Source organism: Suricata suricatta, chromosome 3 (genome assembly GCF_006229205.1).
Source record: "Suricata suricatta isolate VVHF042 chromosome 3, meerkat_22Aug2017_6uvM2_HiC, whole genome shotgun sequence".
Lineage (NCBI taxonomy): Eukaryota > Metazoa > Chordata > Mammalia > Carnivora > Herpestidae > Suricata > Suricata suricatta.
The window spans coordinates 74822148-74847363 of record NC_043702.1 but is presented as its reverse complement, the minus strand read 5'-3'; the positions used below and the strand labels follow the sequence as shown (position 1 = coordinate 74847363).

At 38.4% G+C, this 25216-nt stretch overlaps 1 protein-coding gene across 1 annotated transcript in view; it reads left to right on the top strand.

The window, feature by feature from the left end:
- ARL6IP6 (ADP ribosylation factor like GTPase 6 interacting protein 6) overlaps nt 1–12631 on the top strand; it is a 270193-nt gene extending 257562 nt beyond the window's left edge. The window contains exon 5 of the mRNA XM_029934577.1: nt 12470–12631. The gene's annotated coding sequence lies outside the window, so the exon portion shown is untranslated. The remainder of the gene's footprint in view (nt 1–12469) is intronic.
- Nucleotides 12632–25216: the final 12585 nt, after the last annotated feature.

Below are 25216 nucleotides of genomic sequence, written 5' to 3'. Positions count from 1 at the left end.
AATCTCAGGATGCCTAGAGTATTAAAATTCAAGGAGATGGATTGTATAGGAGGAAGCTGGGGAGACAGACCCCAGAACTTGAAAGACCTGCAAGATAGCTTGAAAGATTGGATAGATAGTATGCTATGCTGAAGTAAAAAATTTGACAGGTTTTAAGAAATAGAATGATACCAGCAAATTTATTCCCCTAAAGGATCACACTGGGTGCAGGATGAATAATTGGCTTCTGGGGAAAAAGACTGAAGAAGAGAGGGGAGTTAAGAGTACCCTGAAATAGCTAGGTGTTGGATGAGGTGGTGGCAGTGGAGGGAAAGGTTGGTGCTATTTCTCCAAACCTGGGAGTGTGATACTGGGTGGGATCCAGAGCACAGAGAGAAGGGCTAGTGTAAGTCCTAGTGTTCTCAAACCTGAGCCTGCATCATAATCACCTGGAGGGCTTGTTGAAACGTGAAATCATTGGGTTTCTTCTGAGAATTTCTGATTCAGCAGGCCTGAAGCGGGGCCTGAGAATTTGCATTTCTATCTCGTTCTCTGCTGCTGCTTAGTTGGGAACTAACCTTTGAGAACCACTGGTCTAGAACATGTACTAACATAAGGAGGGGGAGGAAGGGAAGAAAAGATAATTAGGCAGCCACAGGCTGGGCACTGAAGGAGCCTCACTCTATTTTGCTTTTCTTATTTTCATGAAATTGAAGGGAAAGGTCATCCATTGAGAGAAAGTGAGGAACAAAAAAGCAACATGTCTGGGGTCAGTGGATGTTTAAAATAGCAATAACGTTAAACAGGGTAGAGACTTGATTAAGGATACAGAATGGCATTTTGGGATAATAATGAACTTTCAGTTGAAGTTGGTGGTCTTAAATTTATACTGATAAAAATCTACCAATTTTTGTGATTTTATATAGCAAATCTCCATTGCCCAAGTACATGTGCAGAGAAGGCAAGACATTGGGGTTCACCTAGGGTTAGTGTTCTCCTGGGCTAGAATTATAGAAAAATAGGTAAGGGAGAAAAGGGAGGGGGTCACAAATGTTAGGCCATATAGATATATGGGAGGAAATAATAGAGAGAAAGATCCAGACAAATAAGAAGTTGAGAACTACAGATCCTAATGAATTGAGAGCACTAGTGTATTGGGACCACTGAGTAAACAATCCAGAAAAGTAAGATATTTTTAGTTAGAGAACAGAAAGGCTAAATTTATGATGTCACAAATAGAGCAGTTCCAAGTGATGATGGATTTCTGGGTGGTCACAAAAGTAGACAGCTGAAGGAGAGTGAAGGAGAAGGTCCTCGGGAGGAGAATCAGGGTACTAGGATTTCAGAAAATGTTGTCCCCATGGATGTGCAAGATAACCAGGTTGGTGAAAGAAGGTGATGGCAGTGAGCTAGCTGTGTGCTAGCTATGAGCTTGGTAGTTCCCACTGGTGAAGTGGAGTGCGATAATACAGCCAATGACCTGAGTGAGCCTCAAAGGGCGATAGACTTGCAAAAGTCTGTGGAAGTCGCATATGAGCAGCAGTGGGGAGCAAGAAGTGCCCTGAATCAGACCCCAAAGAGGATGTTATGACTGAGAACAAATGATTTCCTTTGAAAGACCGACAGGGGTATTGGAGTCCTCTAGTAAGAGCCAGTTTTTACTTAGGAGACAAGGCAACAGTTAGTAAAGAAGCTGTCGTCACGGGGAAGTTTGTTAATAATTAAGTATGAGTTTTTGAGGACACAGTGGAAACATTTTAATTTATGGAATAGAAGGAGGATATTAGAGAAAATTCTTGGCAAGGAATCAATAAGCTGGCCATAGCCTCACTTCTTAATTTATAGTTTGCTGAAGATTAGTGAGATTGATTTGTACAGTGGCTGAGATTGTCAATTACCCAGGGAAAGTCATTTACACGCTCCTCGAATTCCAACAGGTTTAGTTGTGTTAATGGCACAGGAAAACTCAGAAAATATATGTGTAATTAGAAATATTGATAATTTAAAAGCAGGAACTGAATTTGTATTACCTTATGCACTTTAAGGATTTATATTTATAAACCATATAAAAATCAATCCAGAAATTCTGAGACTGAAGTCATATAACTGACTAAAAAGGTTAATGTAATTAAGATTTATTATGCTCATTGTCCCTGCTGCCGTTTAATACCAAGTGGTAGATGATTTTATTCAAAATGAAGCAATTATGCTGAATTTATTACATTGCCTGAATAGGTATCTTAAACTACATTTTTAGAACATTTAATAAATGTTCTAAAAAAGTGTGTGTGTGTGCGTGTGTGTGTGTTTTATATATATATGCAAAAGATTTCAAGTCCTACTTATGTTTATTTTTAAGATTGTATTCTGGTATAGGTAAGATTTATAGCTCCACACTCTTCCAGCAAACTGTCTTCTGGGGTTATATGTAATTACTGTCATGGAAGGAACTGAGTGCAAAGTTTGTTTCACATCCGCATAGCAAAGCTATTGACTAGAAGTGGCCTGGCCTCCCCATATGAAGAGCAGGAAGAGGTAATGCTGTGCTGCTGTTTACCCTAAGATTCCTTCCTGGCCCTTCCTTCCCCAGCTTGGCTCTGTTTGGTGGGGGAGCTAACTTCTGCAGCATGCTCTCCTCCCTGAGTTTCTGTCCTAGGTTATACCAAAGGGAGGCACTGATAGATTGGGGCTCAAGAGGAAGGGAGACTTCTTCCCCTTTTTTTTCCTATCTTGCTCGCATTTCTGACACTGTTTCTTCTCTGACTCCACGATGCCTGGCAGCCCAATCAGGAGTTCAGCTTCTGCCAGAATAGCTAAAACTCTAGATTTCAGGAATCCACTCCTCTGCCTCTTCCCCCCACTCCACCTCTCTCGCAGCCAGTCACAATTTCTGCTATCTCTAACTGCTAGCTGCTTTTCTGATCCCTCTCCCCATCCTCATCCCTGTATTGAAGTTACCTTTGTTTTAATTTCTTTGGAAAGTTTCTGTTTTCTTGGTTGGAACTTGACTGACATAAATGTCTAGCTTATAATGTTGCGGTAAGACTCTGTAAGTATATATCAGGAAAACAGAGCAGTGACTGATAGGTGCTTAACACATTTTCAAGTGGGAAAAGCAGCTTTACAAAGCTGTTATGTGTCATCCTCTAAATGGCACACACAAAAAACAGTCACAGGCATTTCAGAAACAATGTATAGGCACATTAAATAGCTGCAATCACTTTCCCAACTCCTGATAAATCATGTTGGCAGGAACGAATTTTGAAAAGGATGGAGCCAAAGATGGGGTGATTTGAATCATTCTGATACTAGTTTGAGGAAAATAACAGTCATCAGAATAATTCACAACTTTGAAGTACTTATTGCCACAGGTATAAGTCGCTCAAGTACTAGGCATTTGCATTTTATGCAAAGGATGCTTCTCTGAAGGCCGCCTATAACTCAAAACTCCTATAATTCAAGACTAAATTTTCCATAAGTCTGAATAAATCTAGAATTTCTTTTATTAGTAAAAGGTGTCATTAAAATTGATTGGCCACATCTTCTTTCCAAAATTATTGATTCTGGCATATTCCTTCACGATCACCAGCCTTACCGTGTGTTTAATAATACACAGCATATTTTACAAATATGTAAAAATTTAAGTATGATATTTAGTAGTATATTTTACAAATAGAAGAATTTAAGTATGATAATAATGAATGAAAATAGTGGCCTGGGGCACCTGGGTGGCTCAGTCAGTTAAGCATCCACTTCAGTTCAGGTCGTGATCCCAGGGTCATGGGATCCAGCCCTGTATCAGCATGCTTAAAACTCACTCTCCCTCCCTCTCTCTCTGTCTCTGTCTCTCTGTCTGTCTGTCTGTCTCTCTCTCTCTCTCTCTCTCTCTCTCTTTCTCTCTCTCTCTCGGCCCCTCTTCCCTGCTCATGCACTCTATCTCTCCCTCTAAGATAAGATAAATAAAATGAAATGAAATAAAATAATGGCAAAAAATTTCTTGCACGTTCTGATGCAACTAAACAAAGACTGGGTAGGTATAGTTTACATGGAAGGGTATCTATTTGGCAATAGTATCCACTTAGTTTACAGTCAAGTTGGTTTGCCTCCTCAAACCATAAGATTTTTGATAAGCTTTTACAAATTGGGGAGGTTAAAACAATTATTTTTCCAAATGTTATACCAGAAGCCACAATTTAGTATCATCTTACTTTGCATCATAGCAAATTTGCAGAGTTTAACATTGAATGAAAACCCAACCCAAGTCACTGCAGAGAATTTCAATGATTTATTAATCACTGGAGGTAGAGCTAACCAAAAGTTTGGAAAAAATTATTATGTAATTTTTCAAGGAACGTTTAAAAGAATTCTTCTATTCAATCTTTGGATAAAAATAGAATTTGACTAAACTGTATTTTGCAACTGCAACACCAGAGTGAGGGCATCACAGACATACACACATCTTTGAATTTTTCCTTAACTATTATCCTTTTAAATTTGAGCATTAGAAATAATGTTGAAACACTAGAAACATTATTCATGTCTGGTAATTTCTCTTTACCCCACAGTCTGTTTCCTAGCAAAGCTAAAACATATGACTCAGGTGTCCGTTGCCTTGGGGAAAGGTTGTTATAGAAGAATGGAAAAATCTGTCAATTCTTAGCTTTTAGTTTTAAAAATAGGCTTATAAATGTGGGGGAGAAACAACAGTTTTGAAAGAAAAATGCTTTTGGTTTTGAAGAACCTGGGCATTTGTATTGGCTTAAAGAGCCAGAGTGATGCGGAGCTCAAGGACCACAGTGTTGAGGCCCTTGGGGCCATGCAATTATACTATGAATGAGAGCTATGAAATAATACCACCAGCGACCATTTTTCTTCTCCTAGACTAGATAAAAATGTCAAGAACTGGGAGGCAAAAAGAGTCTGAGAGTCTGAAGACAGAATATGAGATCTAAGTGTGTCTCCCTGTTAAGTGGGTCTGTACTCCCCTCCTGGGGGCAGAAATTACAACCCCTGGGTAGATTTGGGTATTCAGGACCAGTGGCCACTGAATCCTTAACTCCAGGACTGAAGCCTGGGGAGATAGCAAGTTATGAATTCCTACGAAGTCAAGGCATGTAGAATAGAAATATCTATGTGAGGTGTCCAGGCAGAGAGGGCTTCACAGAGCCTCAGAAAGCTCTCTCCTGTTCTCAGGTAGCATGTGAGAGTGGCCACATGTTTCTGTGCATCCCAGTATGAGGCCTGAAGGTAACAGAGAAAAATCTGGCACAGCAGAGACCTTGTGGATAGTTTACCGAAGATGTAAGCAATGTTTAGACCTCATGTCTGGAGACACAGTGGTCACATCAATGTCTTGTGCAGTATTTTTTTTAATGTTTATTTATTTATTGAGAGAAAGAGCAAGAGCGAGAGAGGAGGCGAGAGCGCGTGCATGGGGGAAGGGCAAAGAGAGAGGGGGATAGAGGATCTGAAGCGAGTTCTGCATTGACAGAGCAGAGAGCCTGATGTGGGGGCTTGAACTCATGAACTCATGAGATTATGACCTGAGCCAAAGGTGAACACTTAACAGACTGAGCCATCCAGGCACCCCATTATGCAGTGTTTTTTGTTTTTTTTTTGACAATTTAGGCCCATGGCCTAATTTTAGTCTATAAGAAAGACATTTTACATTGTCTTCCAGGACACATAAAATGTTCATAAAACAATATTTATAATGCTGGCTTATGTTTTCTTTTCCTTGTATTCTATTCTTTCATTTAAATGCATTTGGTGTGATCTACTAAATTGATGTCATAGATTAAAACATACAGTTTGAAAAACATTCTTTGGTGGATGTCAGTGGATGATTTCTAACTCCTCCCTACCCACAGGATGTAAACAAAGCGGGAGTGGAGACCTCCAGACTGATGGAGATGGGGCCAAATGAGATTAAAGTTATAGAAGTAGGGGCGCCTGGGTGGCTCAGTCGGTTAAGCCTCCGACTTTGGCTCAGGTCAGATCTCACACTCGTGGGTTCGAGCCCCGCGTCAGGTTCTGGGCTGACAGCTGGCTCAGAGCCTGGAGCCTGCTTCTGGTTCTGCGTCTCCTTCTCTCTGCCCCTCCCCCTCTCATGCTCTGTCTCTCTCTGTATCAAAAATAAATAAAACATTAAAAAAAAAAATAAAGTTATAGAAGTATTGTCACACTCTATGCATACCTAGGTATATGAAAGAAAAACTTGTAACCATTAAAATATTCAGTGCTTATACTTAATAAAGAAGCACATTTGAAAATCAAAACTGAGGGCAAAAAAATGCTATCATCTTGCTTTCCATACACTGCTCATAAGTTTTTTGAACTATTTAGCGAAATTGGTGTAATACTACCCACCTAATGGTAGCTTCCTGAGTCACAGGGAAAACACGAGGTTGTCAATAACCTTTCAGAACATCAACTTTGCCAACTCAAAGCTGTCACAGTGATGAGCATTTCTTCAGAAAAGAGTGGGTAGCATTTTAAAATTCTTTCAAATCAGAGGGATATATTTTTTCTTATGCATGTTGAAGGTAAGATGAGTGAGAGAACATTTTGGCACTATTCAAGTAAGGGCCTTGAATAGATTCACCTGCACCATAGACCTTAGCCTTCTGTCTCATGTTAATCATTCTTTTCCCTTAATGTATTTACTTTCTTTCCTTATCTTTATGACATTCTTGTCTGTCACTCTCAATGATAATAATCACTTGGGAGAAAATGAATCAGATTCTTCCAACTATATTAGATTGTTGTATTCTCTAACATTAAATCATTTTATCTTATTGGTCTATAATTTTAAAAAATCATAGTATGCCCAGAAACAAGTTTCTTAAGGACCTAGAAATATTGATATAGGACAACAAGGCAAGTGGCAACAAAATTCTTGATTTCTGTCTTAGTTCCTTTAGGCTGCTAAAACAAAAAGACCATAGATGGGGTGGCATATGAACAACAGACATTCATTTCTCAGGGTCCTGGAGGCTGGGAAGTCCAAGATCAAGTAGATTCAGTGTCAGGTAAGAACCTGTTTCCTGGCCATTTTTTTTTTTTTCCTGTGTCCTCCTCTCATGGCAAGAGGAAGGGAACTCACTGAAATTTCTTTCATAAGGACACTACTGTGATTCACGAGGACTCCACCCTCATGACTTATTCATCACCCAAAGGCCTCCCCTCTAAATACCATCATATTGAGCATAGGACTTAACATATAATTTGGGGCAAGAAAAACTATAGCCTTTACTAATCAAGGAAGATTGTCATGTTAACACAACAATGGGAACAGTGTGACCTAATTTGTAATGTCTACGAAGTGACAGAGACACAGACTTACGGCAAGGTTTTATTTGAGTCTAAACTTCAGGCAGCTCATGAGAAACATGACAGTCCTTTTGTTTTTGTTTTTACAACAAGATTCAGATGACTCAAACTCATTCTGTGACTCTTAAGCCTCATGATAGACCTGGAAGGAACAAGATCTTTGATGAAAAGACAATGAAATAGAATAATTATACTTTCCTGAGAAAGCTCACTCTGTCCCTACATTCCTTATGACATATTTTTTGTTAGGAAACTTTCATTTTTTAAGTAAGATGTGTTACATCTTTATAATTTTTTTAAATGTTTGTTTATTTTTGAGAAAGAATGAGAGAAACAGAGTGTGAGTGGGGAAGGGGCAGACAAAGAGAGAGGGAGACACAGAATTGGAAGCAGGCTCCAGGATCTGAGCTGTCAACACAGAGCCCGATGCAGAGCTCAAACTCATGAACATGAGATCATGACCTGAGCCAGCTGCTCCACTGACTGACCCACCCAGGCACCCCACGTGTTACATCTTTATAAAGTATCTTGTCCTAACCTGGGTATCACAAACTAAAATCCCTCTAGGGGAGCCACTGGGAGGCTCAGTTGATTAAGCACTGGACATTGGCTCAGGTCATGATCTCGTGGTTTGTGGGTTCAAGCCTCATGTCAGGCTCTGTGCGGACACTGGGAGCCTGGAGTCGCTTCAGATTCTGTCTCTTCCTCTCTGCCCCAACCCCACTCACACTGTGTGTGTGTGTGTGTGTGTGTGTGTGTGTGTGTGTGTGTGTGTGTTTTAAAATAAATAAACATTTAAAAAACATTAAAAAATAAAATCCCTCTACGGACCACATAGAAAACAAATAAATGAATAAAACCTGGTGTATGAGAGAGATGATAGAGATGATTACAGAGAACTGGAAAATCTATGCTCTAAAGACAACCAAACATACATTAAAAGAAAAATCTCTGTGTTGGCCTGAAAGAACTGTCTGCAGCTGAATGCAGCTTTCATCTAGGAGTTTGCTTTAAATCAAGAAACAGAGTTTAGTTCATGTCAGAGGAGCACAGTGAGAATATAAATACGGACCTGACTACTCCAACCAAAACTCAACTTAATCCTTAAGCCTCAGGTCTCAGATCCCCTTCTGGTGAGCCAGGCGTAATGCAGACATTAACTCAAAGCTAGAGATGGGGAGACTATTTCTGGTAGGGGTGGAGATGGGTGAAATGGCAGATGCTGGGTTGAAAGATGTCAGCTTCACGGGGAAGCTTTTTTAAAATGCACACATCCATTAATTTCCCCTCATGCCTCTAGATTGGGATGTGAACCACCCCAACCAGAGGTAGATCACCCCCCCTCCTCAAATAAGAAGTATTGGTATAGTGAAATATTGTTACCGCTGCTGATAGGATTGGGCATTGCTTTGATACGATGGGGTTGTAAACAAGATTGAAAACCATTCCCTTTAAAGTTCACCTACTCTTGGGGTGCCTGAATGGCTCAGTCGGTTAAGCATCCAAATCTTGATTTTGAGTCAGGTCATAATCTCACGATTCATGGGTTTGAGCCCCATGTTCATGTGTGCACTGACAGTGTGGAGCCTGCTTGGGATTCTCTCTCCCTTTCTCTCTCTCTCTCTCTCTCTCTCTCTCTCTCTCTCTCTTTCTTTCTGCCCCTCTCTTCTTGTGCTTTCTCTCTCTCAAAAATGAATAAAATTTAAAAAGTAAAGGTCACCTAGTCCAATAAGATTTTGGTTGTTTTGAATTAATTTCCTTTCTAATTCCAATATATAGTCCCAATGAAGAGGCATGAAATCAATGAAATCTGATCTGTTCTTATAAAAACTATTTCTGTTCCCTTGAATCAGCATTTTCTTATTATCTCAGATATAGTTAAGAAAACTCTTCAAAATATAAATCTGAAAAATTTCTCTACAGTGGGATCCCCTTTATGCCTCCCCACTACTAGGTAAAGAGAAATACTTTTATTATTTTCTCAGATTCTTTCTTTTTTCCTTTAGAGTTTATTGTCAAGTTGGTTTCCATATAACACCCAGTGCTCATCCCGACAAGTGCCCTCCTCCATGCCCATCACCCCCCTTCCTCTCTCCCCCTCCCCCATCAGCCCTCAGTTTGTACTCAATGTTCAAGAATCTCTCATGGTTTTCCTCCTTCCCTCTCCCCCACTATTTTTTCCCCTTCCCCTCCCCCACGGTGCTCTGTTAAGTTTCTCCTGTTCCACTTACAAGTGAAAGCATATGGTATCTGTCCTTCTCTGCCTGACTTATTTTATTTAGCATAACACCCTCGAGTTCCATCCACATTGCTACAAGTGGCCAGATGTCATTCTTTCTCATTTACATGTAGTATTTCATTGTGTAGATAAACCACATCTTCTTGATCCATTCATTTGTTGATGGACATTTAAGCTCTTCCCACGATTTGGCTATTGTTGAAAGTGCTGCTATGAACATTAGGATACACGTGCCCCTATGTATCAGCACTCCTATATTCCTTGGGTAAATTCCTAGCAGTGCTATTCCTGGGCCATAGGGGAGTTCTATTGCTAATTTTTTGAGGATCCTCCACTGTTTTCCAGAGTGGCTGTACCAGTTTACATTCCCCCCAACAGAGTAGAGGGTTGTCCGTTTCTCCACATCCTCACCAGCATTTGTAGTCTCTTGATTTGTTCATTTTAGCCACTCTGACCAGTGTGAGGTGGTATCTCAGAATGGTTTTGATTTGTATTTCCCTGATGATGAGTGACACAGTATTTTCTCAGGTTATTTATACACACACACACACACACACACACACACACACATACATACAAGATAGGTATATATATTTTTAAAAAATGTATACTATTTTAAGTTTATAAAAAATTTACAGAAACTAAAGAAAATCTTCAAAACTGGTCTTTACTAATTATACCCAGAGAGGAGAAATCCAGGTATATGTGTAATAAGATGGAGAAAGTGTTATTCTCCAGAATTCCAGGAACTAGAAAGGGCAGACTGGATTGCCTGGGCTGCTTACCAAGACTGAATACTTGAGATGGGGAATGGGAGCACCAGCATTTCATCTTGTGGAAGTGTGTTTGGGCAGACAGAAGCTTCTAGAGGAGCATGAGGTGGGGAGGCAGTGAAATAGAAACCTGTAAGCCTTTAAGCCTCAGTAAAGCTACAAAGCTCCTGTCTTATCACTAATATGACTGGATTTTTAAAATGGAAAATAGGAATATTTATCCAGTGATTCTTGAAGTCATTTCATAGTACAACTTCCTTCTCTCTTAGATTATCGCAATTGTGTTTTAAGATGTTGGAATTTTTTATTCAAGCAATTTTTTAACACATTTTCACTCAGTCACCAAATCAAAGCTTATAAAGCATTTAAAAAATTGTGCTCTGTTCAAAGAATTACATTTGGTGACTCTTGGTTGCATTATAAGAGAATGTCAGACTTCTTATTACAACATATACGTGGCCCTTCACAGTCTTTCCCAAGGTACCTTTCTAGGTTTATTTCTTGTCATTCTCTGCTCCAACCTTGCTGGGAACCTTTGTCTCAGTAATGAAGAGCTTGTTGACATTTCCTGAAGGGGCCATGCTCCATCACAATTTTATTTCTCTTTGTTCACACTGACAAACTCAGTGTTTAATGACTCTAGGGTCAGAAGTAATCCCTAGTGAAAATTTGAGTTACATCAAGGAGGAGAAAGTAATGTTGCATTAGAAAGCAAAAACAGAGTCAACACAGGTGATACTGATATCTCTAAATTTTTTAATTGTTTAGTTATACATGTTCACACATTATTTAAAAACTATGAAAAGGAAGATGTGTCTTCATTTCCTTGGAGACAAGTGGATGCTGCATTGGCTTCATTAATTCATATGATCAAAAATCTAGTGTTATAAATCCAGGTTGGAAATCAGGCTCTTCAACATTCCTATTAGCAATAGTGTCTTATTTTTTTCTGAATAGCCATGGCAACCAGTTCTCTGTGAGTTATTTGGGTTTAGTTCAATAGGGTCTCTTGTAGAAAAGCTGCAAGCAATTCGTTTCCCTTAAAAAAGGAACTGAGTGAAATGAAATTATACAATATGGGACTATCAAATTGTATTATGTAAATGCAAATAAAATAAAATATATTCTCTCTAAAGTGCCAGTGGGTATTAAGAAGAGCCTAATGGAATTTACATGAATTCTCATAAATAAACCTCCTCAGGTTACCCGAGTCCTCAGAAAGGAGGCAGGCAAAGGACAGTGAACTGCAGTCTTTGACATCTTATAAGATCATATTTTTGTTGTTGTTGTTTTGTTTTTACTATTTTATACAGAAATCATTTAATATCATTATTCACAAAATGAGAGAAAATCATAAAAGATTGTTGCTTCAGTAATCCGTGTTCAGCATATAAATTTCATTTGACCCATTTGGATTTCACTAGTCTGTAGATGAGGAGGGTCATTCCGAGGGCAACATCATGGAATCAAATCCATACCAGGTTGCTGTCATTGAAAAATGATAGTAATATGGTCTCTCATTTAGTGGGAAACTATGGATAAATTATAATCCCACTCAAATTAGAGGTACCATATGGTAAAAAAATTGCACTGTGTAGCATTCTGAATTTTATTAAACAGTCAAGGTAAGAAGGTCATTCAGACATATGAATGCTGAAAATTTGAGTAACCTTCCCCCCCTGAATAATTGGAATAAAATAAATCTTATGTATACAGTATATATACACATGTATTTATATACATATATAGTATATGTATATAAAGATATGTACATATGTATATAAAGATATATATGTGTATATATAACTATATATAACAAATTGAAAAGGTATATAAAGATATATATGTGTATATATATATATAACCATATATATATAGAAAATAAGTTTAAATATATATATATATATAAAACCTTTGCAGTTTGTTTTGAGGTCAATGTTAAGATTTTGCTTTTTCTTTTTGGCTTCCCAGCCTCCTGTGTGTAATATGCATAACGTAAATTGATGTGTATCATGTATAATATGTAGCTAGACTATCAATCTTCAAACCAGACTTTTATTGTACACAGTGGTATGCTGGTGAATGTTTAATAATTGACTTTTAGGGAGGGAAAAAGTGCCAATTTGTAACATTTGCTGATTTCCAGGGTGTACCTATGCCCACCTTTGGCTGATCTGAAGCTACCACTGGGCCCTCACTGAATGCACGACTGGTGGGAGATGGGCTGTAGATCACCGGCATGCAGAATTTCAGCTGTCCAGCTGGAGCATAGATAATAGCAAAATGTAGTAAAATAATTGGGAGCTGATGCTTTTTGAGTATTTATTACCCTTGTTTTTAGTAGAATATATTTAATTCAAGGGAATATAATTTAACTTGTACTCGTTGGCTGTAACAACCAAACTACGTGAGTCTTGACAATTTGACAACCTGTTGCTTATTCTGGTTTGCGGCTGGCTCTGGCACATCACTGCTCACAGGCAACTTACCAGGGTATGGAGATTGAATCTCACTTTCTCCTGCTAGTCTTTGAGTGGTTAAGTTTGAATATGTTTATAAACTTGTCAGTTCCTTTCAGAAATAAGAATGCAGAAGATGAATCAAATGAACCAAGAATTGCCCCCGGTCTAGGGCTGAAACATCTAAACTCTGCATACTTTCTCAGATGCACTCCCCTCCCCTTCATTTGAACATCTCTAAAATCAGTGTGCATCTTATAATTGAGGTGTACACTTTCTCATAGTTTACTTTGCAGTGTTTTTCTATGGTTCCTAAAATAATGATGCCTCTTAAGTTACGGCCTCTGAGATTTGACAATATGTATAAGAAATGGCTGATTTGATTAAGATGTGGTTAGATTATTTTTCCTTATTGGAAAAGACAAGAAAATTCCATTATGTTCCAGGAAGTGAGCATTAACATTAATTCAAAATATCTCAGTATGTGTTCGAAAGAACAAGAAAGGCCTGATCTGTCAAATGATGGGAGTTGACATTAAAATGTTTCAGCTCTTAAAGTCAAAGCTATCATATTCTGAGAAAAAAATCATTATTTTTCTTCTCATAGTAACTTCAATGTTAACATCCATTGTATGAAGAATGCTAATCTATTTCTTGGAGTAATTGGCTTTATCCATTATGTGTTTTAGCTGTGGTAAATAAGGGGTGGTCAATGCAGAAAATACCTATAGGTGACATCTGACACATAACTGAGTATTAAGATCCAGATAGGTAGAAAATTGCCTTCAGTTCACATCTCCTGCCAAGTCATTCTGTCTTTTAGATTTTAGATTTTAGAGAAAGACCATGTTGATTCTATGTCAAGGGAGAAAAACAGGGAGTTCTATTTCCTCTCTGCATATAGCCTACGGTGGCAAGTTAGTTCACTTGTATCATCCTTGTACACTTTAATGGGGTGGAAGTAGGAAAAGCATAAGGGTCGTGGTCCTTTTGTGAAATATAATTGTTGGTTAATGTAATTGTTGGTTAATGCTTTATCTTTTAAAATAAAATATTTTTACTTTGTTTTTCTGCTTATTAATGGCTCTCCATGTTTAATGGAAAAAACTATAGAAAATATGAAAATGAAAATCATGCATAAAAATCCCATCACTTAGACATAACACTTCTGTGCGGAACTTTCTGTGAATATCCCTGCTTTTCCCAGAGGAAAATTCTTTTGCAGGGTATCACCCATGTTAAGAAGTTGAACATTTGTAAAGCTTTGTAAAATGCCTCCAGGAATTTGGATCAGTTTATACCCTAACATAGTATATGAGAGTGCCTATTCCATTGCACCCATGCTAATGTTGGATATTATCATTTAAATTTTCCCATTTAATAGCAAACAATGGCATTTTAGTATAATTTTTGTCTATTTGATTAACGATGCTTTAAGGTTGAACTGCCTTGCACTTATTCTTTAGGATCTATATTTCTTTTGTAATTACTTTGTTCATGTCCTTCATTCACTTTTATTTTAGGATGTCTACATTTTATGCGGAGACGTATATAAACATCTATATGTAAAGAATAATGCTCACCATGTATATTTCAAATATTCTTTCCAATTTTTTAAAAAATTGTTTTCAAAAAATTACCCAGGGGATACAGAAGTGCTGATATATCTAGATTTTTAAAAGAATCCTATAGTGACCAGTTGTAAAAGTGATATATGCCTATCTTAGTTCAGTTCCTCCAAATGTAGACCCTGAGACTTGGGTGTGGGTGTCCATCTCACACATACAAAAGAGGGCAAAGTCAAGGTATGACAACTCAGATGATAAAGATACACCAAGCCAGTTTTAGATTATACATACAGCAAAATGAAGAATATGCCAAAGGGGCCAGCCATCCTTGACCCTTGTCACACACATGGAAGCAAAGGACCCAGAAGACTGCAGCATGAGTTTGGATCATGTCTAGATTACTGCACTAGTTATTTCATTTCGGCAGTTCTATTCTGATGGTGCTATTCTGATCAGAATGTGGGAGGTGGTGAGAAGTCATCCTACGATGGTCAGTGGGGAGGCGAGTCAGAGATGGCTTCATATCAGCTCCTGACAGACCTCTCCTCCTCTCATGTTTCAGATGGAATATGAAGTGTTTTACCAAGACTCTGGTTAAGTTGTGGTTTAAGACTGTCATTATGTGGATACCTGCGATATTGCCAGGTACTGTATAGCAGGTGGTTTTTCTAGAAAGTGAGCCTGGGTGACTCATTTGATTTAGCCTCTGACTCTTGTTTTCAGCTCAGGTCATGATCTTTTGGTTTTTGAGATTGAGCCCCACATCAGTCTCTGCGCTGACAGCGAGCAGACTGCTTGGGATTCTCTCTCCCTTTCTCTATATCTCCCCTACTCATGCTCGCTTGCTCTCTCTCTCTCTCTCAAATACACAAATAAACGTACAAAAAAAAGTGAAGATGGGGTGCCTGGGTGGCTCAGTAGGTTAAGTGTCCAACTTCAGCTCAGGTCATGATCTTACTGCTTGTTAGTTTGAGGCCTGCATGGGGCTCTGTGATGACAGCTCAGAGCCTGGAGCCTGCTTTGGGATCTGTGTTTCCCTCTCTCAGCTTCTCCCCCACTCATGCACTCTTTCTCTCAAAAATAAACAAACATTAATAAAAAAAAAAAAGAAAGAAAGAACATGATCCAAGGAAGCAGAAGTAATGAAATGGGGAAAGGGGAGATGGGGAAGAGTGAAAACCCAATGAAGCATACACAAATGGACAGGTTGCCATTGTGGGTGATTATGGCCCATCCAGTGGGGACCCTCTTTGCAAGTGTGTAAATTGTACCTTACCTATGGGACATGGAGGCTGGCGTACTTCTCCCCGACTATTATCCCTCATTTCTTGTAGGTTGCCCATCACTGATTTCTTGGCCTTTTCAAGCGGTTTGTGTGTAGATTAAGCAGGCTCCAAAGTAGACAGAGAAAGACTCTTGGAAAGAGAATTTGAGAGACTCAGGTCTTAAGGTTGGGATCTGTCAGCCATCTGGGAATTGTCCTCTGCAGCTGCAGGTGAACTCAGGGGTGGGCAGAAAGGATCTAGACCATGTCCTGCCACACAGGAAAAAAACAAGCTTTATATAAGGAGATAAACATCTTAATTACACTACTATGTGGTCATTTCAATATTCCCTTCTTTTTCTCTACATTTCCTTCAATGATTAGATGAACTGTATTTTTGTTTTGCTTTCTGTTTTCTTAAGCTTTCTCTCATTTTATAATAATTTACTCATATTATAATGAGTAAACAATTTCTGTAAACAATACAAAATGATCTACTTTTTTCTTTTATAATTTTTTGAAAACAATTTTTTAAAAAATTGGAAAGAATATTTGAAATATACATGGTGAGCATTATTCTTTACATATAGATGTTTATTTATGTCTCCACATAAAATGTAGACATCCTAAAATAAAAGTGAATGAAGGACATGAACAAAGTAATTACAAAAGAAATATTTTCCGCATACAGATGAAAGTTTTTGATGGGGGTAAAAATACATATGGAACAGAATTATAAGAGTACACGGTAAATTAAAGAATTATTGTTCCAAAAATCATGTGAATATTTGGTTTAAATCATTAGTTTAAGTTTTTTTTAATGTTTTTTTATTTATTTTTGAGAGAGAGCGCAAGCAGTAAGGGTCAGAGAGAGAGGGAGATACAGAATCCAAAGCAGGCTCTGAGCTGTCAGCACAAAGCCTGATGCGGGGCTCGAACCCATGAACTGTGAGATCATGACCTGAGCCGAAGCCGGATGCTTAACCGACTGAGCCACCCAGGCACCCCTAAATCATTAGTTTAAGGGGAGATAGGACTGTGGAGGTAGCGGAAAAGGTTTCATTGTGGAGAACTTTATGCCAGATGTTTAAGGGCTAAGTATTGAAAAGGGCTCAGATGTTTAGGGAGCATCTGCTAAATTAGATCAGGTATGGCATGTTTACAGATCCTGAAACACAATTAAGCAAACTCTATTACAAGGCTCATTAGTTAGGCAAAATAATCCCCCTACCTCCAAGATGTCGATTTCCTAATCCCTGGAACCTGGGAATATGCACCCTTTCATGTTGCAGATAGAAGGTTGCTAATTAGATGACCTTGTAATAGGGAGATTAAAGGAAGGCGGAGGTAGAAGAGTCAGAGAGCTGTGCTGAGAAGGCAGTATTTAATCTGCCCCTGTGGCTTTGAAGAGGGAGGAAGGATGGCAAGGAGCAAAACCCAAGGAATGTAAGCAGTCTCCGGAAGCTCAAAGAGCCAAGGACACAGATTCTCCCCTCAAGCCCCAGAAAGGAACACAGCCTGCAGACACCTTAATTTTGGCCCAGTGAGACCCAGATTGACTTTGCCTGAAAAGTGGTGAGTCCTTTTAACTTGCATACTTGATTTCTTTTCCTTCCTTCCTTCCTTCCTTCCTCCCTCCCTCCCTCCCTCCCTTCCTTTTTTTCTTTTCAAACAATTAAGTTTTCTTTGGGTGTTCCTCTGTTCCCATCTTTAATATCTCTTAGTGTAGATATTACATTGTATGCCTGTGGTCTGAGTGTTTTTAAAAATCTTTTCTTGCACTTATAAGAGAGGTTCTCAATTTAGACCAGCAAGTCTCTAATTTTGTGTTCTTCAGGGTCAATTACACTTAGTTGTTACATTTTTATATTGTAAGAGTTTTTACTGACTACCATCACCCCACCTCCATATTTTAAAAACCCATATTTTGTCATCTTCTCTGATTTATTCTTTTTTTTTTTCCTTTCTGGATTTTTTTTAGTAAATTACTTATAAGAAGCCTATGGAAAGTCAAAGTTTGACTTCTTCTTTGCAATTTGGATGCCTTTTATTTCACATTTGCTGAGGCTAGGACTCCCAACACTGCATTAAGTAGCAGTGGTGAGAATGGACATCCCTGTCGTGTTCCTGATCTCAGGGGGAAAGCTCTCAGTTTTTCCCCTTGAGGATGATACTAGCTGTGGGCCTTTCTACATGGCTTTTATGATGTGAAGGTATGTTTCTTCTATCCTGGCTTTCTTGAGGGTTTTTGTTAAGAAAAGATGCTGTGTTTTGTCAAAATAGATGCTTTTTCTGCATCTATTTATGGGATTATATGGTTCTTATCCTTTCTTCTATTAATGTGATGTATGACATTGACTGATTTATGAATATTGTACCAGCCCTGCAGTGCAGGAATGAATCCCACATGATCATGGTGGATAATTCTTTTCATATGCTGTTGAATTAGATTAGCTAGTATCTTGTTGAGAATTTTTGCATCCATGTTCATCAGGGACATTGGCCTGTAATTCTCCTTTTTAGTGGGGTCTTTGTCTGGTTTTGCAATCAAGGCAATGCTGGCTTCATGGAATGAGTCAGAAGCTTTCCTTCCATTTCTATTTTTTGGAACAGCTTGAGAATAACAGGTGTTAACTATGCTTTAAGTGTCTGGTAGAATTCCTCTGGCAGGCCATCCGGCCCAGGACTCTTGTTGAGAGATTTTTGATAACCAATTCAGTTTCTTTGCTACTTATGGGTCTGTTCAAATTTTGATTTCTCCCCATTTGAGTTTTGTGTGGGTGTCTAGGAATATGTCCATTTCTTCCAGATCATCCAGTTTGTTGGCATATAATATTTCATAGTATTCTCTAATAATTATTTGTTTTTCTGTGGTGTTGGTTGTGCTCTGTCCTCTTTCATTCGTGATTTTATCTATTTGGGTCACCTCTCTTTTCTTTTTGAGAAATCTGGTTTATCAATTTAGTTTATTCTCTCAAAAAGTCAGCTCTTAGATTCATTGATCTTTTCTTTTTTATTCTTTTTGGATTCTAAATTATTTATTTCTGCTCAGATCTTTATTGTTTCTCTTCTGCTGCTGCTTTGGGGTTTCTTTGCTGCTCTGCTTCTAATTCCTTTATGTGGAGGTTAGGTTCTATTTTGGGGATTTTTCTTCTTGAGATAGGCCTGGACTGCAATGTATTTTCCTCTTAGGACTGCTTTTGCTGCAACCCAAAAGGTTTGGATTCCATTTATTTTTAAACTTCTTTAATTTCCTGATTGACCCATTCATTCTTTAGTAGCATTCATTTGGAGGCTTTCCAAATTTTTTCTTGTGGTTGATTTCAAGTTTCATAGCATTGCGATCTGAAATTACGTGGTGTGCATAGTGTGATCTCAGTCCTTCTATATTTCCTGAGGGCTGTTTTGTGACCCAGTATGTAATCTAGTTTGGAGAATGTTACATGTACACTCAAGAAGAATGTGGATTCTGCTGCTTTTGGATGAAAAGTTCTGAATATATCTGTCAAGTCCATCCAGTCCAGTGTATCATTCAAGGCCATTGTTTCTTTATTGATTTGCTGCCTAGGTGATCTGTCCATTGCTGTAAGTAGAATATTGAAGTCACCTACAATTACTGTATTATCAATAAGTTTGTTTGTGTTTAATTGTCAAACTTTCACTTTTTGTAGATGACATGATACTGTATGTGACCCAAAAGACTCTGCCGAAAAATTGCTACAACTGATACAAGAATGAAGCAAAGTTGTGGGATATAAAATCAATGTAGAGAAATGGGTTGCATTTCTATACACCAATAATGAAGCAATAGAAAGAGATAGCAAGGAATCAATCTTATTTACAATTGCACCAAGAAGCATAAAATACCTAGGAAAACTAAAGAGGAAAGAATAAATGGAATAAAGACAGTCTTTTTAGCAAATGGTGCTGAAAGAACAGGACAGCAACATGCAGAAGAATGAAACTAGACCACGTTCTTACATTGTACATAAACTTAAAATGAACGAAAGACCTAAATGTGAGACAAAATTTTAGAGACAAAAATAGGCAACAACCTTTTGGACCTCAGCCACAGCAACTTCTTATTTGACATGTCTCCGAGACAAGGGAAACAAAAGCAAAAATAAACTATTGGGACCTTATTGAAATAAAAAGCTTCTGCACAGCAAAGGAAGAAATCAACAAAACTAAAGGCAACTAGTGGAATGGGAGAAGATATTTGCAAATGACATATCAGATAAAGGGTTAGTATCCAAAATCTATAAAGGACTTCTCAAACTCAACACCCTTCCCCCCAAAAAATCCAGTGAAGAAATGGGCAAAAGACATGAATAGACACTTTTCCAAAGAAGATATCTATATGGCTAATAGACACATGAAAAATTATCAGCATTGCCATCATCAGGGTAATACAAATCAAAACCACACTGAGAAACTACCTTATACTGGTCGGAGTGGCTAAAATTAATAACTCAGGCAACAGCAGTAGTTGGTGAGGATGTGGAGAAAGGGGAACCCTCGTGCATTGTTGGTGAGAATGCAAACTAGTACAGCCACTCTGGAAAACAGTGTGGAGGTTCCTCAAAATATTAAAAATAGAATTGCCCTGCAACCCAGCAATAGTGCTACTAGGAAAATATCCAAAGGATACAGGAATGCTAATTCATAGGGTCACATATACCTCAATATTTATAGCAGTGCTATCAATAATAGCCAAATTATGGAAAGAGTCCAAATGTCCATCAACTGATGAATGGATAATGAAGATGTGTGTGTGTGTGTGTGTGTGTGTGTGTGTGTAGTTATTTATATATTTATATATACAATGAAATACTACTGAAAAATGAACAAAAATGAAATCTTGCCATTTGCAACAACGTGGCTAGAACTGGAGGGGATTATGCTAAGTGAAATAAATCAGTCAGAAAGACAGATACTGTATGTATTCACTCCTATGTGGAATGTGAGAAACTTAACAGAAGACCATGGAGGAAGGAAAGGGAAATAAAATAGTTTCAAACAGAGAGGGAGACAAATCATAAGTGACTCTTAAATACAGAGAACAAACAGGGTTGATAGAGGGCAGGCGGAGAGAGGGGAAAATGGGTGGTGGGCATTGAGGAGGGCAGTTCCTGGGATGAGCACTTAGTGTTGTAAGTAAGTGATGAATCCCTGAATTCTACTTCTGAAACCAACATTGTACTGTATGGTAACTAACTAGAATTTAAATAAAATTTTGAAAAAAGAAAAAAAGAGGCTGAAGCTTTTCTTTTAACTGTTTAAGATGTCCTTTAAATTTCTCTGTCCTTTGTGATGAGCGACCATCCTCCCCCACTTAACTCTACTCCCCCTTATTTTTCCTTTCTACTCAGTGGAACTTGTATAACAAGAGAACTATTCAGCTGTAATATTTCCCAACAAGATGAATTCATGACATATTCTTGGACCAACTCTCTAAGAGATAACAGAAGAGTAGAGAATGTGAAACAAATAATGTAATTACTGGCTCTGGATAATTACTTTAAAAGAGAGACTGAGGAGATGGGTGGGAAAGCAAAGCTTCACAGTAAAAAAAAATCTTAAGCTGTTTGTTGAAGGGCTCAGTAGAAATGGCTCAAAGGTTCACAAAGTGAATCATCATGTTGAGACCTCTGGTCCTGTATAAGTAAAGGTATTGAACGTCCTTCTGAACTGCTTATGCTATCCTGCTTATTTCTTAACTTTCCTTCCATATGTCCCATCTACTTTTATCTCCTAGCCACATCTGGGTACTTACTTCAAAGTTATCATTTGGTTCATGAATTCTGTTGACACCATTCGTTGTGTTTTTGGTTTAAATAATAAAGTAAAATTAATTTCTTAAAAATTTTGCTGGGTTCTCTTTCAAATCTCTCTGGTCACTTTTGACAATACTAGTAGCTCATTTTTGTAAAGCCACCTTTTATCTTGTAAATATCCTGTGTACATTTTGTAATTTTCGTTCTGATTATATACACACTTGAAATATTTGGGGATTGTTTCTTGTATTTGCTGACACTTTACCATGTGATTTGTGTTCTAGTGGCTTTGATAAACTCCAATTGTGAGTTCATGTTTATTTGAAATTAATCTGTGAGCCTCCTGGGGTCTAATTGAGGATGCTCTCCTGATGAGAGGAGGTGTCTCTCTGTCCTCTCTGCTGGGATGCAGGAGCACAGTCGATCTCAGACCACTTCATGTAGTTCCCTTCCTGTATCCCTGAATTAATGGGATCGTTTCAGACACAGCTCCCTGTTGCCATTAGTGTGAGGCTAATCTTTGGGGTTCTAGGGTAATTTTAGTATTTTATACAATTTATAATAGTTTATTATTGTGTGTACTTTCCTTTGTAGGTAAACTATGTTTTTGTAAGCTTTTCTCCTTTTTCTTGGTATTCTGCGAATCCACTGTGGTGTGTCTAGATGTCCTTTTACTTTCTTCTGGTGTGTTCTTGAAACACAGTTTTGCATGGAATACTCTTTGATTCAGGTGATTTCTCCTTTACTCTCTCTTTGGATAATGCTTCTCCACCACGAGTTTCCTGTCTCTTTTCCTGAAATGTCTATTTTGGAGCCTTGCTTCATCTCTCTTGAGTGTACTTTGATGCTGCATTCTGGTAAATCCCTCCCTCCTGTCTTGCAGCTTCTAGATGTCTGTTTCATCTATCCCTGGCCCTCCTTCACTTTATCATGTCTGTTAACATTTTCCACTGACCATATTTCTTTTTTCAAAAATGTATTTTTTTCCTTCTATGTTTGCTTTGTTTGATCCTATTTTATTATAATTTCTATTTTCTACATGAGAGTTTTTCTTTATCTTTTTGAGCATCCCGAAGATACTTAATTTAAAGGCTTTTTCAGACTATTTTGTAAATTGTGTAGTGAGTTTATGTTCCTTTGTTTTAAGGTTGTGTATGGTTTACTTTGGGCAGTTTTGTTTGCCCCTTCTCACTTTTCCTTTCCCCTGGGTCCCCAGCCTAGAATCAGATTTTGTATTGTTTCTTTGAGGCTCCTGTCCTATGATAGGACGTTTCAGATCTAGTCACAGAACCCGTGGGTGGCTTGATTCATTTCCTCATCTTTACATTCTGTCTGTGACCTCTGCCTTCCTCGTCCCACAGCTTGTTTGAAACTATAGCCACAGGTGGTAGTTGATACCAGTTTTGTTTAGTTACCTTTCTGAGGGCTGGGTTTCTAGGCACCTCTGACTCCTCACTGCAGACCAACCAGCCAGGCTGCCGCTCCCCGTTTCACAGGGAGTGCTTTTAACTCTCAAAGGATGGGGGCTGCACCTCTAGCAGTTACCCCCTGCCAGAACCCAGTAGGTTCAAGGCCTCAGTTCTTTTCACTGCATTATGTTTTTGTTCAATTCCCACTAGAAAGAGATGTTTATCTAGATTTTAGACATATGACTTTTTGCCTCTTTAATACTCTTCATTTCCATGTTGGGAATGCAGATGGTTTATTCAAGTGTGAACTCCTACCATTTTCACTAGAATTCCTACCTTTGCATTTGAAGCCACTGTAGACTGCCCGTGTTTGCATTCAGTATTTGTTTTGATAATATATGCATTTAAAAGTAAGGTTATAGATTTTCAGTGCCAACATATACCAAGATTAGGGGCATTACTTCGTTCTGGTGTGCTTGGTGCCTGCTGGGCTTTCTCTTGAACTTAACGGGTTTTTTTTGTTTTGTTTTGTTTTGTTTTGTCTGTGACCATCTTGGATTATGTGAGTCAGCTTCACTTAAGGAGAGTTGTGCTTTAAACAGTTGTCTCCGTGCAGCCAGTTAGGGCAGTGCGGTTGTGCAGCGACAGCAAGGGGAAGAAATCGGCTTTCACCACACTTCAGCGTTCGGCCAGATGCCCCCTTTCTCTTGCTGCAGTGAACGAGTGTCCTGTAGACCTTTAGGTGGTGCTTCCTCTCTGCTTTGTAGCCACCAGGAGGTGTGTTCTTCCTTTCAGACTGGCCTGCTTCTTTGGAAGCCTAGTGATTCATCCCTAGTTTATACAATGCAAATCACAACACGTTTCCTTGTAGAAAGGTTTTCACAATTCCTTTTTTGAGGCATAACTTTTTGCCTTTTCCTGTGATACTTAACTTACTTTCTGTTTCCGTGTCTTTTGTTTTCCTTCTTAAGCAGTTTCCTTTATGACGTCCTCCCAGACCACATCTTGTCTGGGATGAATGTCAGTGGGTGGAAGAGGGGTGATAAAGGGGTTGGGATGGGAAGGTGATCAAATAAAAACATCATTAACATTATTATTACCATGGCAACAGAGTAAATCTTCTAGAGGCTTGGCAGTGTTTCTCAATGCACCACCTTTATCTCCTGTATTCATCTCAGTCTCCTTTGATCCTCACAATAGCTCAGAGTCAGGAGGGGAGCACAGTTTTCTCCATGCTACAGATGAAGGTCTGGAAGCTCACAGAGGAAAGTGATGTGCTGAAATCAGAATGAGGGAGGGTCAGACCAGGGACTAGAGTCCTGTGCTTGTTCCATCATTATTTGCCGAGATACAAGCTGTACAAAGCTCTTTCATAAGAAGATGGGTGTCCTATAGTGCCACAGACCTAATGGAAAAGTGGATTATTTCCCCATTTCCTGAGTCTATTTGTACATATTTGCAAATGGATACCATTCTGAAGATAGGCATGTACATTCATCTCCTTTACATCTATTCTGGTGGTACCTGACTTTGATGTTAGCCTGGACTGAGAGACCATGTGTTTTAAGTATTTTCTTGCCATTTTTAATTTTTGGATCCCATTATATTTGGAAAATTCTGTCTAGCAAAATTATGTAGCAATATCTTGTATGAAGAAGCCTTGAAAATAACTTCTGGCAGAAAAAGGCTTACCTTACTGGTAAGCTCATCTACTCACTCAGAATTATATATATATGTATATACACACATACATATATAGGTATATATGTAAAATTAAAAATTTTAATTATAATACATGTAATTATATTATGTATATAATGTATATATTATACATGTATATTTAATATTATAATTAAAATTTTTTAATTTTAGAAAGCATGAGGGAGGGAGAGGGGCAGAGGCAGAGAAAGAAAGAATCTTTCTCATGGCCCCAGGATCATGACTTGAGCCAAAATCAAGAGTTGGATGCTCAACCGACTGAACCATTCAGGCACCCCTTACTCAGAATTATTTAACATTCTTTAATAAATGCCTTTTGGTGAGACCTTAAAATTTTTGAGAATTACTTTTTCCATCTTAAAAAAGAGCCAATTATAAAAAGAAATGAGCTATCGATCTGAGAGACATGGAGGAAGCTTAAATGCATATCGCTAAGTGAGAGGAGCTGGTCTGAAAAGGCTGCTTATCCTGTGATTCCAACTCTACAGCATTCTGGAAAGTGCAAAACTCAAGAGGCCATAACAAGGTCAGTGGCTGTCAGGGATCTGCGGGGAGGAAGAGGAGGAGAAGTGAATAGGTGGAGCACGGGGCATGTTTAGGGCAGTGAAACGATTCTGTATTACATGGTCATGGTGGGCAGTACGCATTTCTCAAAGCCCATAACTGTACAACACAGAGTGAGGGCTAATGTCAACTG